Raw genomic sequence first — 14,889 nt, 5'->3', positions numbered from 1 at the left:
AAAATGATCAAATGCAGACCGTGAAAGTAGTAATATCTTACAGTTGCCTTCCTGGCGTGGAGTAACATTTTAAGAATTAATGGACTCCAGCCAGGCTTCTTCCGTGCACTTACTGTTTTTTTTTTATTATGATTAAACGACAGACTATCAACAGCTTCACGTTCTGATTGGTTACGTGGGTAACATCTCGACTGTAGAACGTGCTCTCAGTCAAAAAGAAATCCCCTAACCTTCGGAAAGGTACATTTCGTGAACGCGAGTTATATAGTTTTTATCCGGCGATATTTGTTCAATGACAGAAGTGAGTAAAGAAACTCAGAACCTTATGCTAGCGTTAATTCGGCTCGGTTTTTCCGCCTCCGTTTACTTTCAAACTTGATTTTAAGTCAAGGAGTAGTTTGGCTATGATCGAACGATAGAAACTTCAATTTCAGCCTGCCGCAATATTAATGTAATTCAGTTAAAAATACACACTTACCAAAATGTAGTTGCAGTATAACTTATCGCTAGAAAGCGACTTCATCTCAAGGCATCAGTTTCAATACAGTTCACTATGTGAACTTTTCAGACTGTAAAAACCAGAGGATGATACCTCTTTTTAAAAGACTGGCTGCTTGTCGCATAGATAACGTTATGGGTTGCCGTTTTAAGTGAAGCACTTGCTTCAGGGATCTGAACTTGCACTTTAAAGGGAATACTCTTTTTACAATTAAACCGACTAAGAGTAAGGCGACAACAAGGCGCATTGAACTGCAAATGGAGTTTAAACGATCACTTAAAACACAACACTTTCAATAGGGAATCAACATCTGTCTGCAAATTACCTTACTATGCACTTTTCGAGTCTCAAACCACCCGCAACCTAGAGCTTTCATCTTTGTTAGTTCGCGTTTCTACCTTCTCCGCAAATCTACACCTGCTACGGTGCAAGGAAGTTAGCAACTTTTCATTTAGAAGAGGGAAAAATCTTCGATTTCCGGTGCCAGTGTAAATAAACTTAAAAGTGACGTTTCTTTATCCCAGCGAAAGACAATTAAGTGACTTCTGATTTTCAACACGAAGCCCGCCATTACAACAGCCTTTTAAGTTGTGATTATTTAAAACTCAGTTTCAGGATCAAAACTCCAAGGAAGAATTTATCTCTGTTTCCTTTGTTCACTGCGAAAATCGCCCTATATTTGTAGCTGTTTTTGTCGCATCTACGTTGAATGTATTTATCAGAAAAGCTAGGTTCCTCATTTTAATTATATTTTCAAAAAGGACAACTGTCTTGGGAAGCAAACTGCTTTTGACAGCTCGTTGTCAATTCAGCCCTGTTTATTGGTAGATGCACTTTCCTAATTTGTACTTCTTCGGTTAATATTCCGTTTTAGAGGACTTTCATTAAACTTGTTTTTCCCGTGTAAATTCACTTAATGAAAAACATTTTGCGACTCGGACACTTTTCATGAATAGCAGTGTTCGTTCAGACATAAAATGAAACATTAAGTTGTCACTGGCGTGGCGTGCAAAAAACGCTTCTCCTAAATGAATTATCTCTAAAAATCTTTCTTAATTTCCTGCAAACTAGTTTTGGTTTTGTCATGAATTTGAAGTGGACCTGTCTATTTTTTAAATTAGAAAGGAAAGTATATTCAAATAAATACACATTTATAGAAATGAACGTTTTCAACCATGTTCTTTCGCTTTACCTGGATTAAACTGTGTACTTGCGTAGAGCTCGCATTGTCTGCGAGCTTGGAAAAATTGCACTTTTGTGGCAAATCTACAGTTTATTTGAGTCTCCTTAATTAGATTTCCGAAATAAACTTTGAAGGATTTGCAATAACAGCTCAAGTAAACAAAGGGCACTTATTAAAAAGAGCACTTTTCGCGTGAATGGAATTATTATGCAAACAAAAGTTGAGACATTTATTACTTTTGACAACTGCACAGAACTTCAAAGCAACTGCCTCAAATTACCCTTTTGGACTTCCTTGTAAGCAATTCAGTTTATCTTTGCGAGATTTTCGCTAAGCATCGGATTTCGGAATCTCGAGAGGCCTCGAGTTTACTTCCTGTAGGAAATTAATATTCGTATAGGCAAGCCGCAGCACTGGTAATAAATTGGATTTGTTTGTAACTACAAAGGGAATAATTCCATTTTCCGGAACTTGAAGTGCAAATAAGAAATATCAAATAAAGCCTTTTTCATTTATCATCATAATTTTAACTGACTCTTATATGTTATGACAAATATCTATAACGACATAAAGCTGCTGAATTTGCCAAAACTTTTTACTTCCTTGTAGCACGTTTTATCCTAACGCGGTGCAAAATTTCCTGTAAGAACCCTCGAGCTTTAAATCTCACGTTACTGAACCAACAAATATTGGAAACGATGAGCAGGGAACAAAAATAAATCATTGTGATTTTTAATTATGATTGCTTGTTTGTGGCATGGCACATAATAAACTATTACAACGAAAGTGAAGAAAGCCTTCGGTTGTTAGGAAGCTTTAGACAAATTTTTTCTTCGTTTACAGCTATAATTTTTATTCAGTGAAAATCAACTTGGCCAGAAACCCTCACCATATAGTGTAAACCGCTGCATTTTATTAGCGCAGTGCAGTACTCAATGAGAATATTTGAGCGAATTGGACTGTAAAAATGGATATAAAACTGCAGAAAGAACATTTAAATAAAAGCGCCTTGCGAAAAAAACAGAGAAACTCAATCTCAGTTTTTTTAAGTGTCACTTTTTACTGTATCAGTACATCAACAATTGAGTTATATGTAAGTCCAGCAGACTGCAGACACTATTAAAACTTCTCGATTATATGGTTACTTAGCATTTGCAGTACAATTGTTAATCCTGCACACAGAATCCAACTTGATAATAAGCTGTTCATATGGATCCAAAGAAAACAACACCAAATACTGATTCTCACAACCTTACCTTCGTATTTTCTGAAACTGGCGTTCAAACTGTTGTTTCGTTTGAAGCTTAATCTCATGATGGCCGGCAAATGTGACCAGGCAATTAGTTTCTTTGTGCTTGGGATATATAAGGATTAACTTCATAACAAAAGACTGAAGCAATAGATGGCTTGCGATTGTCAGGAGTAGCCGAATGAAAGATACTTAATTATTTTTGACTCATTAACAGAGGTCATCATTGGCAGGCCTTCGGGATCAGACTAGCACTGACATAAAGAGCGGAGGAGTTAGAAGCTGGAGTATCTAACGTCTTCTGAGATTCCTTTGCTTTAATAGAGAAAATTTCGAAAGTGTCCTAACGGTGTATAAGCAAGGTCCTGGCCACACTACGCTGGAGAAATTTGAAAACGGCATTTTCACTCTAAAAACGCTTCAAATGTTTTCCGTTCACACTACGCCGGAGAAATTTGAAAACGCAACAATCACCGGTCATTTTGAATTTGTGTTGGAAGAAAACTTGGCTAGGAAAATCACATGGTTATTGTGAAGTCATCGTTTTCGAAACGCTCCGTTTTTTCCTTCCACACCAAAACACAAAGCTGGTGTTTTCAAATTCCTCAAGCTTGGGGAGCGTTTTCGTAAAGCTCCAATTTAGTGAGGGATTAGTGTAGACGGTAGGCCTAACCGTAGAAATAAAGCTGCGTTTTCAAGTTCCTCCAGCGTCGTGTGGACGGGCCTGAAACACTGCAGCTCTAGTTGGTTATTGTCGAAACCCTATCGTACCATGCAGGACGATTCGTACCGAGTAACCTCCGGTAAGAGAGCGAACAGAAAACTTTAGCCGCTATTTAGAAGAAAACCCTTAGGTTTTCGGCATCGTAACTAATTCTCTTATTTTTTTAAACGACTTTAATTTTTAACTTAGAAAATAATATTTTCTAAGTTGTAGGTACGGATGGGACAGTCACTCCTCCACTCCTTCGCTTCTTGTTAGACTTTTTGTGAATCTGCTGACCCAGTATCAGCAGTATAGCGAAGTTCAAAGATGTCAAACGATTTCGCACCGAGTGATTAGTTTTACATATTGGTAATTTTTATCGGCAATGTTTCTTATTTGTTCTTTGCATTTCTAACACAAGTACCCAATGGTTTCACTAAATAAATAATCTGCATTGAGAAGATTTTCACACAAACGTCTCTACACTTAGAAACTACAATAGCGCTTTTCCCGAGGGTGTGTGCTTAACGCAGGTTTGGCCGGCGGCACTACACTGCTGAAAAAGAAGGCATTGAAAATCCAAAAATTGATGAGCTGCATGAATTCACGAATGACTTAAGCCTGGATTAAAAACGGACTGAAGAACTGAGGAGAATTCGATCGCACCGTTTCGCTATAATTTATAAAGTACTATAAACATGAAATATGGACATCGCAAAATAGTTGAAGAAAAAAAGAAAAGACATTACACAGGCTGGGAGTTCTGCAGTTCCTCAAATCGCCTTTAAAAGGTAAAAGAAAAACAACTCATTTTAACTCGGGGTATTTTTATGTGGTCACCCAAGTACTAACCCTGCCGAACAGGGCTTAACTTTGGTGATTTGACGGGACGCAGCGCTGCCCTTGTGCTATATAATAGCAATTCCATGGTGAGGACAGTATTTTATTTCTATGATCTTTCAAAAGATAACAAAGAAAGAAAGAAAGAAAGAAAAAAATTGAAAGCCTACGCCTGGAATTGAGACCCCAGAAACTACGATCGTAAATGCCTAACTAAAAATCAGTTTTAAATCTCATCAACGAAATATATACAAACTTATATCGACGGAGCGGTAAACCTCTCTCTAACGCTTTGCCACAGAGGTTGGGCAGAGCCGAAAACGAAGAAGCCGTCAAAGAGTAAATGCAAGGAGAAAAAAAATCACTGATACTGGTAGGGAAAATGAAGAACAAAAGCAAAACTGGAAAGAAAACGATTACCCGCAATACAGGGATTTTGTTAGGTGGACACGCGTTCAGTTCTAAGCTCAGCCTTGGTGATCGGATAAGCAGTGGTACTTTCCTTGTGATTACGTCTCGTACAAAGATGACTTTATGAATGTTTTCCACGGTGTCACATTTCCTTATGTATTCTCTTAACAAAGCTGGTGGCGTTTAACTTCATTTTTCCTCTCTAGCTCGAAATATGATCTTTGACCTAATTGGGATTAAGACCTAAGTTCAATGACATCAAAGTTGCCACAGACGATCCATTTTCCAAGTTGAATGGCTGCTAGTCACGTTGATTATATTTAAATTTTCGATGTAAGCTTAGTTTCTATTTAATTTTACATTTTTTCTATCTTTTTAATATATAACAGTTTCATCATTAATTGCAAATTTTAGATTCATTGTTCCTAAGAAGTCTCACTGAATGGGAAGCTTTGTACATGTATGCATAAAGTTTCTTGTAATTGATCAATTTGAGTACGGTCATCGAAAAGAAACCTCTGCTCATAATGCAGAGAACCCTAAAACACTCCCTGACTAGTGATAAGGAATGATTGCTTAGTTATGTTTATACTATTATTTTTTAGCACATGATTTCTGTTTTTTCCATATTCGTTTTTGTTAGTATATAACGATCAATATTGGCAGACGTGTCACCAAAGAAACGACATTCTCGCTCAAAAATCTTAATTATATTACCGTCATTGCTGCTTCAGTTTTTCAGAATACCTGAGCGATTAAAACAGTTGTTCTTAGTTTCTTATCTCCTGCAGAGCAAGGCTGTGCTAAAAGGTATCTAACCACTATTAACAGAGATCAGAAAAAAATCGCTTTCAACATTGTACAACGCACTTGTCAGACCGAATTCATTTAATTTCTATTAATTTTCGCGAAATGTGAATACGTTTATGCGCTTTATTTAACTAGCGTGCTAAACAATTCGACCGACCAGACAAACAGCAAACAAGCTGCATGTATTAGAATAGATATTTGATCACGTAGATAGAATTGTACAGATTAGCGAAAATAAATTTAAAGCTTTGGATTTTTTTTTTTAAAAACGAGCTATATGTGATATTTTCTTAACTGATCCATTGTTATCTAGAATCTCTAATCCTTTGTCTCAAAATCAGTTCCCACGAAAAATATCGGGCGATATTTTATCTAGATCTAACTGATATTCGCTAATCCTGGATAGATATAGAATGGATATATAAAATATTGGGCTACCTTAGAGAGTTTTTCCCGGGGTCTGTTTGATCGTCGTGATTTTTCGAGTGTAAAAAAATAAAAATAAAAAATAATAAAAAAACGCCTCGACGAGAGTTTTTGCGTATAGCTACCGTTAATCTGTTTGATTCAGACGTCGTATTCCTGTTCATAATCGCTGGCCAGTGTTGTATCGTTCCTGAAAATTTCCGTTTGGCCACGTTACTTTCCGCATGATACTATAAAACTGAGATCGTTTTCCCACTTAGCCGGCCAGTTACGTAAACTTGAAATTATCGCTTTACAGTAAATGGGTATCAAATATTCAAAAGGTCGATCGATTGGAATCACTTCTATGAGAGCTTGTTAACGAACACGTTTGAATCGTTGCTTCGCTCTTATTTTCCAATATATATAGCATTTAAGAAATTCGCCAACATATAAATCGGTTGGTTGATTTGCCAGTTTTTTTCTCGTAAAATCAGCGGTTTAGATTTAAGACGACTAGAAAAGAATTTTATTCTAAAGCACCGATTTTAAATCGTTCCCCTGTGTTCGTATTTAAAGCGCAATCTTGAAAAGGCGATCTTTTTTTTATAATAAGTATAAAATAGCACTCACCACACTCTTGAGGAGCTGCGAGGTACAAGGGGCTGTAAGGAAAGTCGGCAACAATTTTATGGCTAAGCTTGATCACCTAAATCCCTGCATATTCGCGTGTCTGACATCAGTTACCAGGGTAATGGAAGACAGGAACAGTTATGCGAGCAGAGAACGTGTTTTGTTTGAGAGTTGCCAAATGACAGTTCACATTTTTTTCTTGCAAAAGTACCGATAACTTTTCATTGTCCGATGGACAGCTGACTTTCTGCTGTGGTAACAATAGAACAAGAACAATACAACTCAAACATTTAACTTATCTTTTTAACAAAAAAGCTGACAACAGATTTAGTGAATCATATCAGTATGTCCTCATTAAATGATTGTTAGATAAACACCTCATTTGCCACGTCTCGAACGAGTTGCTAGTGAGTGACATTTCTTCCTTTTAAAGTAAATCATTTACTTTGTTGACACAAACTGTAAAACACCTTTTTGTAACCTGTCCTTTCTTGTAGAATTTTGGAATCAATTTGCCCTTTGGTGAAACAGAAAAAACTCAAATCTAATCATCATTTCTGAAAAAGAAATAATTTATGGGTTCACCAATGATCTTCCCCGCCACTTTGACTTGAAACTCTACGTAATTGTTGTTAAATATTACACTATGCTACATCGAGAAGAGAAGAAGAATACATCTGGGAAGCCTTCTTATATAGCATCGTTGAAATATTATCTTGAAATTGAAAGACATAAATCTAGCTTGCAAATATGTTTTTGAGCTTCTGATTTTTTTCGCTATTACTTCGTTTAGTTACTGCTTGGTTCTAGTATCGATAGCTATATAGTCATTGGACCAGAGCGTAGGTCTTAAAAAGAAGAGCATTTGCCAAAGACTATCATTGGCTACAAACTCTGAAAGTGTTAATACTCTTGAAAAAGTCGCTCTCCTCAAATATACATATATATCGATAGATTTTTTTTTCGTTCGTTCATTCTGCTCTTCTCTCTGGAAGCGTATAGCCTTGCCAAGCCATCCCGAAAACAGCAGTGAACCGACATCAAGGAAAAGAGTTGGCTGCAGACTGAGGTTGGGACATCTTTGCCTTGTACTTGTATTTCCTTGCCGTACCCATATTCGCAATTAGCCAATCACAAGCCTGTCCTACTGTCCCGATATCCTGAGATACCAAGTCACTGACCTGCTATGGTTACGGTATCATGGTCACTTGCATAGCCGAATTTGGGTATGTTAAAAACCTAATCGTACCTTTCTTGACATACTTCGGCGGCATATCAGGCACGCTTGGTCTCGCCATGGGTTTTTTTTAGCTCGGCTGCGTTTAGACAAAATACGAACCACTCGCCTGGTATGCAGCCGAAAAGTATCAAAACGGCACGATAAAGTATAAATCACATTCGCCAACCTTTTACAAGCCGTGGCCGATTTTACAGGCAGCGTGTTATAAAAAGTGAAGTAAAGTTTTACGCTACCTCGTTGTTCTCACGGTGTTTTTCTTTTAGCCAGTTTTCGTGGGATTCTTTGCTGGAAACTCGCCGTTTGCTTACGATATTTAAAACATGAGCGGATTACACTAGATTTGCTGATTGACAGAAGAAAATATGACGATGGCGCTGATATTGATATTGCAAACTAACAGCCATTTTTCAATGCAATATTAGACGATTAATGACAGCTGAGATTATTAACGCTGAACTGTGTGATAACTTGCTTCTTTTAGATGGCCCGGATGGGAGGGGGGAGGGGGGCGGGGCGGGCACAAATGTCACTTATCAGTTAAGATTTTGTTCATTTGTCGTTATCAGTTAAAACTTTGTCCATGATTTGTTGTTATCAAATAAAATTTTGTCTATTTGTCAGTTAAAAGCTGTTAATTATTAACAGTGAGCCTTAAATATTTCTTGTTGTCCCCTTGTTTTGCTTTTGAGAACAAATGTATTAAACACCAAGCACTCATTTTCGTAAAATTAATGATTTTTAATTTTATCAGTCATCATAACACATAACGACCACCCCCTACAATGCGAACATACAACTGCTTTTTTGTCTATATTTAACCTCACAAGATGATGTATAGTTCTTTCCAGAGGTATAATACATTGGAGACGTGGGGTTGAATATATACGGAAAAAAGACGTAATAAACTTAGAAGTAGGCTTTGCACTTAAGAATTTTTAGGAACGTCCCGTATTTTAGGCAACTCGTCTAATCCGGGGCTACCTTTATCTGGGTATCGTGTGTTTTTTAAAGACTCTTTGGAGAAATACTCTGTATCTAGAAAATTTCTTATATGTATGAATTTCTTTGGGTCGGTTTACATATTTTTCATTACTTAGTTTATCCCCTGGCGTAATTTAAAAGGTTTCTGCTGAGACACCACGCCATAATTGTGGTCAGCAGTCGCACAGAACACTTCGACAACAACGGTCCGGTTCCAACCCTTATAAATTATAAGAAACTTCTAGGCAACTTCCCTCACCGCTGCAAAATTGGCAACTTTTCGGCAACTTTCGCAAGAGGAATGATAACTTTTGGCATTTATTTTCGTCGTCTTTTGAGAAAATGTGGGGCAACTTGGGGCCAAGTCTAAAGTAAGACGAAATCTCAATTAATTCAACGCTGTTATTGTCCGAACGACGCATTAAACAGGCGCAATATACGTCACAGAAGTATACTAGTGCAGCCAGAACTATGAAAGAACTGCGCAAATTTGGATGTAGTGTGCAATTTGGACTAAGGATTGCATATTATAAGGGACAAATATTATGGCGGGGGTATATAAAGTTTGAGAAGTCTGAAAAGATAATTGGTGGTAGAGTGTGTCTGTAGTGCTAGTTTGTTGTAGTGTTTGTGACATAGATATTCAGCTCCTTTTTGGGTTTAATTCGGAATGCCAAAGTTACAGCGATATTTCTGGTTTGCCTGTGGTCAGGTTACCTCGCAGGAGCAGGAGCAGCAGTTTCACTAGTCCAGCTCTGGCTGTCTCTCTGTCACGCAATGCTATGTAGCACTACGTGACAGCGGGAGGACCAGTACTGGACTCCACTTTCACTAGTGTTTATTTATTCTTTGATTTAACATCGGCACCAAAAAAGTCATCGAATGCGAATACGTTCAAGCCCTTACGAAAATGTCTCAAAATGCTTGTTGAATTCGAGTGCGAACACATGAAAGCCTGTCAAAGCTGCCGAGGTGCGAAATTTGGCAAGAAGCACATGGCAGCTGCACAAGTAAACGACAAAGCTATCAAAAAGTTACTTAAAATACCTATCAAATTTTTGTGAGAATACGTCAAAGCCTGAACGATTGAAATTGTCAAAATGCTAATAAAATATTAGTGCAAATGGTGTTTTTTTTGCAAGACATGCCCGTCCTCCAAAAGATCCGAACTGCGAAAATTATCCAAGAAAGCATGTCAAAGTCACTAAGGGGTAAAAAATCCGGTGCACAATTCAGCAAGAAGCACATGGCAGCTGCTGCACAGTGTAAAACGACAAACCAGAAAAGACACTAAAAAAGTCATCGAATCAGTTGTGCGAATACATGCAAGCCCTTATGAAAGGTTCTCAAAATGCTTGTTAAATTTGAGTGCGAACACGTGAAAGCCTGTCAAAGCCGCCGAAGTGCGAAATTCAGCAAGAAGCAAACGACAGCTGCACAAGTAAACGACAAAGCTATTAGAAAAGGTACTTAAAACGCTTATCAAATTTTTGAGAATACGTCAAAGCCTGCGCGATTGAAATTGTCAAAATGCTTATAAAATATTAGTACGAATGTTTCTTTATAAGGCATGCCCGTCCGCCAAAAGATCCGAACTGCGAAAATTATCCAACATAATGACAGACGAAAATACTATTAGAAACGGCACTTTTAAGCTTACAGTGTAACTTGTTTACGGCGAACTTGACATTATCAACCTATTTGCCGTAATATTTACATCTACAAAAGATTCCAATGAAATCGTCATCATGCACAACAGAGATTCCCACTCACCTGAATGCAGTCCAGTCCAGTCCGTCTTGTTATTGTCTTTGGTTCAATGCGAGGCTCAAGCAATGCGCAGTGCATTCTGGTCCGCTGAAAGCGAGGCTCTACCACAGCGCAGAGCATTTTGGTCCGCTGAAAGCGAGGCTCAAACACAGCGCAGAGCATTATGGTCCGCTGAAAGCGAGGCTCTACCACAGGGCAGAGCTTTCTGGTCCGCTGAAAGCGAGACTTTACCACTGCGCAGAGCATTATGGTCCGTTGAAAGCGAGACTTTACCGCAGCGCAGAGCATTACGTTCCGCTGAAAGCGAGGCTCTACCACAGCGCAGAGCATTATGGTCCGCTGAAAACGAGGCTAGCAACGACGACAAAGTCTCAATTTCGCCTCCATTTCTTTTTAATTCTGATTATGAACTGCTGCTCCGTTTGCTGCGCTCGCTCCGCAGCAAATACGTCTAGGTAGTAAAACAGACGAGCTAAACTAGACTGTGTAAAACACCAGGCTCTACAGCCGCGTTTATAATATACGTTTGGTTCATGCCTTAGCCTACCTGACCCGAAAACTCGGCAATTTTGAAGCCGTAGATACATTTCTTTTGCAGTGGAATTGGTCGCTGTTTAAATTTCTTAAGTTGGATTGGTGGAAAGCTAATTTCCGACAATGTTGTATTCGACATCTCAGTTTGACAACAGAGGTTGCTAAGCTCCCCTTTTATAGGACCTAAGGGATGGGGAGTTTTGTACCGTACAGGGCTTTATTTGTCAACAAGTGAGTCTTACAGCTGGACGAGGTTAATCACTTTTTAGATTAATACGGCCATTTTCCATATCCTTATTACCGATGTCTTCCAACGTGCCTTATTAGCCCAGGAGAACCGTCTCTTCATGCAATGAATGACCGTTGACGACGCAATGTTGATGGTATATGCGGTTTTTCGAACGCCATGTCGCAGCGATATGAACAGAAGCTTACCATCGCTTTGATATAAACGTAACAAAGACCAACAAACAGTCATCTTTCCTTCTGAAACACGTGGTCACCTGATGTACATTGTAACACAAATGTTGGACCAAGCTAGTGTCAAATTAATTGTAAATGGTTAATTTTGCACAGAATTGTTAACTTATTTGTAAACTCAGATTGATTATTCTGTGTCACTGAAAGGTCTAAAAACGCATAAATATTTACCGAAAGGTTATATTATAACAGGAGCCATAATCGGGGACGGAGACCGTAAGCGCGCGCCATTTCAAGTATTGGGGTTGTCCCCATGATATGGGACAATAATTCTATTTTTAGAACAAATTGCGCCATCACCTGCGGCACACGCGCGTACATGCTGCGAGGATTTTTGCGGATGTCGCGCGGGGGAAATGGCGTCCGAAATTCCCGAAATGTTTCATGTTTTTGCCCCACAACTCAACGCGTTTACATCTGTTGGAATTTTGCTAAAGTATTTTCGTCGTAAGCTGCTCCAGTTTGAGTGAAGTAAGACAGTGTCGAATTTAGGTATGTTCCGCTGTAAGCTTATATATATCGCTGACCAAGTTGTGTTCCGACTGATGCTTCTTTTACATGAGTTGTACATTACTCCACTTTAAATTTCACATATGTTGAAGATTAACAGCTTTTCCATTACACAGCAAAAAACTAGCTGGATATATTTAGATATAGCAGAGCTTCAGGACTTCATAGTTTCATAGCTTCTCTTGCCACACGCTTGCGAGGAATTTGTCAGTCTATCGCGACCGAAAAGTAAAACACAATAATTGCTAGTTTGAGTTTCGCTTGAATTGTAAGCAACGCTTGATGTTTCATCGAGGCTTAATAACTGTACGTCGGTAGATACTGCTCAGTTTTATTCGTGTAAAAATCCAGTAAATTCTCTGTTGTCGATGAATGAGAGCGCCCGCCGATGCGTATTTTGTACAGTCAGTAAACATGACAAATTGTACTTCCGCCGCACTTTCGTGTGAAAGCGTACAACGAACTCAAACAATAGCTTTATAGTGTTTAAATATGTTTAAGATTGATAAATGTTTGAGAACATATTAAAAGCTAAGCTGAAAATATGTGAATAAAGCAGAAACAATCAGCAAAGTTACGATGACACTTTCTTTAATCAACTTGGAATAATGATTTCGATTTTGTTGATCGAAGTTATCAAAACTCCTTGTCTATTTTCATTTTCGCAGTGTAAAACTTCACTATGCTTATGTTGAAGAAACACATGATGTTAGTAGCCTTTTTTGCATTCGTGAAATTTGTTGCAGCATCTCAGCACAAAAGATAACGAAAGAAATCTTTGTCAAGATTTGTTGACAATTGAAAACACCGACTCTGACTTGAAAGCGCACGAGCTACACTATGCAAATGAGCTAATTGTACGCGTCAGACTTTCCTTTCAAAAACCTTTGCAAACTCACCAAACAAGCAGAGACAATAAGAAACCATCAAAACAGGTTTTGGTTATGATTAAACATTGTCTGAGAAAGTCACAAATTAACTCGATACTAGAGTAGAGAGTTTTCTTGCTATATTCTTAAGCGTACGCGTAAGCTTACAACTAGCGTGAGCAGATCTTGTTATTCATTCCCAGCGCGAGATTGAAGTCTTGTTTTCGACCCTGAAAAACCCACCTTTTCCGTTAGCTCAGAGTATTAAACTACATATAAGCGCCCTGGTTCGTATTCCCTGCCTTATTCCCTGCCATCGCTGTGAAAAATACGCAAGAGAATCTCTAACTCTCACCATTTGATCACGCAACGTGACAACATCCACGCGAGAGCCCCTGACATGTGCGTGAATCCGCGCGGATATATGACGTCAGGATGGCGCAATTTGTTCTAAAAATAGAAAAATTGTCCCATATTATAGGTGCGCGCGAATCCCGAGACTTACGGTCTCCGTCCCCGATTATGGCTCCTGATTATAATCATGTATGTATGAAAAATATTATCCATTGCCTTTTATCAGTTGTCAGTATAGCCGAACGCAAACGTTAGCTGTGGGCCACATATATACGTTTATCTCCAGCTCCCGGAGGGCCAACCATCACCGCAAGTTGTCAGATGTCTAACCCCCATCCGGATGTAGCGTTGCACTTTCGTCCTGCGTGGCAGACATGTCTAACACCTTTTGACCAATTGTATGAGTTGTTGTTTCTTCCAATGAAAATGCGTTGTGATCGTGTCCTCTGAGATTATTTTACTGGGGGACGGGACGGTGTTTGCCAGTTGAAAGCTCGAAACCTATCGATTGTGACTTTTATCGTGAGGGTGTTTTGCCGGATCTTTCTGCATGTTCCGAAACACATTTACAGCTGCCTTTGAAGCTTAATATTGTTGGTAAGAAGCTTTGTGAAGTGTAGTGTATTGTATTATGTTGTTTGTAGAAATGGAGTGAGCAATTTATATGGCTCAAGTCTACGAAGCCATTTCGACATGTTCATCAGCAATCTAAGTTTTGTTGATCGTGTTGCTTTCAAGCGGCACGAACTAAGCTGGCACTAGTTTGTATAGTCCACACTGTTGTGTTTTGAATTTTGCAATTAAGATCTGCCTCCGTCACGGGCATAAAGAAACGCTGTCGTGCAGACAGAGCAAATTTTCACTCAGCTTATTACCACCTTGTATCGCCAAATGCCACCAAATATACAGCTTAGTTGGATAAAAATGCTATAGAGCAAAGCAAAAACAGTAGTTTCGAAATAATGTGCAGGATTGCAAGGATTAAAATTGGTTACAGTTCAAGAAATTTGAGTTTAGTTCAGGATGTCAAGAAATCGAGTTTACCATTCTTGTGACAGTTTGAACTTTCGAGCCTTTATTTTGTCTGGTATTTCTTTGCTTCTATCAGTATTGGGAATGATTTCTACCGATGTTAAAGTAAGCTTAAAAGTAATCTCCTGGGCACAATCATGAAAACAAATGCACAATACATTTCCCTGAATGTTTCCTACCAAGCACAGTCTCTAAAAATAAATTAAAATAGGTCACCATGCTTGCAAAAGAGATATGATGTACCAGTCTTACCCTATTTTGCCAGGTCTTTTAAATAGTACTATTCATTTATTTTATCACTCCGCATTACATTTTGCGGTGGCTGGAAGGTACAGTTTTTTGATGAACTTTGATAGGCATACATGAATTTTTGAGCATAAGGA

At 38.5% G+C, this 14,889-nt stretch overlaps 2 protein-coding genes across 3 annotated transcripts in view; one reads left to right on the top strand and one right to left on the bottom strand.

Moving 5' to 3' along the window:
• The window catches only part of LOC110056326 (voltage-gated delayed rectifier potassium channel KCNH1-like), a 46,108-nt gene extending 39,247 nt beyond the window's left edge, over nt 1-6,861 (bottom strand). The window contains exon 1 of one of the 2 annotated variants that reach the window (XM_020762783.2): nt 6,737-6,861. The gene's annotated coding sequence lies outside the window, so the exon portion shown is untranslated. Of the gene's footprint in view, nt 1-824; nt 926-6,736 lie in introns of those variants that run through there. The other variant, XM_020762784.2, reaches the window with a different exon arrangement.
• A 5,055-nt stretch (nt 6,862-11,916) lies between these two features.
• LOC110056325 (CB1 cannabinoid receptor-interacting protein 1-like) overlaps nt 11,917-14,889 on the top strand; it is a 16,084-nt gene continuing 13,111 nt past the window's right edge. The window contains exon 1 of the mRNA XM_089291060.1: nt 11,917-12,233. The gene's annotated coding sequence lies outside the window, so the exon portion shown is untranslated. The remainder of the gene's footprint in view (nt 12,234-14,889) is intronic.

Source organism: Orbicella faveolata, unplaced genomic scaffold (genome assembly GCF_042242905.1).
Source record: "Orbicella faveolata isolate gen_17 unplaced genomic scaffold, um_ofav_v1 contig_24, whole genome shotgun sequence".
NCBI classification, from domain to species: domain Eukaryota; kingdom Metazoa; phylum Cnidaria; class Anthozoa; order Scleractinia; family Merulinidae; genus Orbicella; species Orbicella faveolata.
Note: the sequence above shows the minus strand (reverse complement) of the source record. Positions and strands in the feature narration are given on the sequence as shown.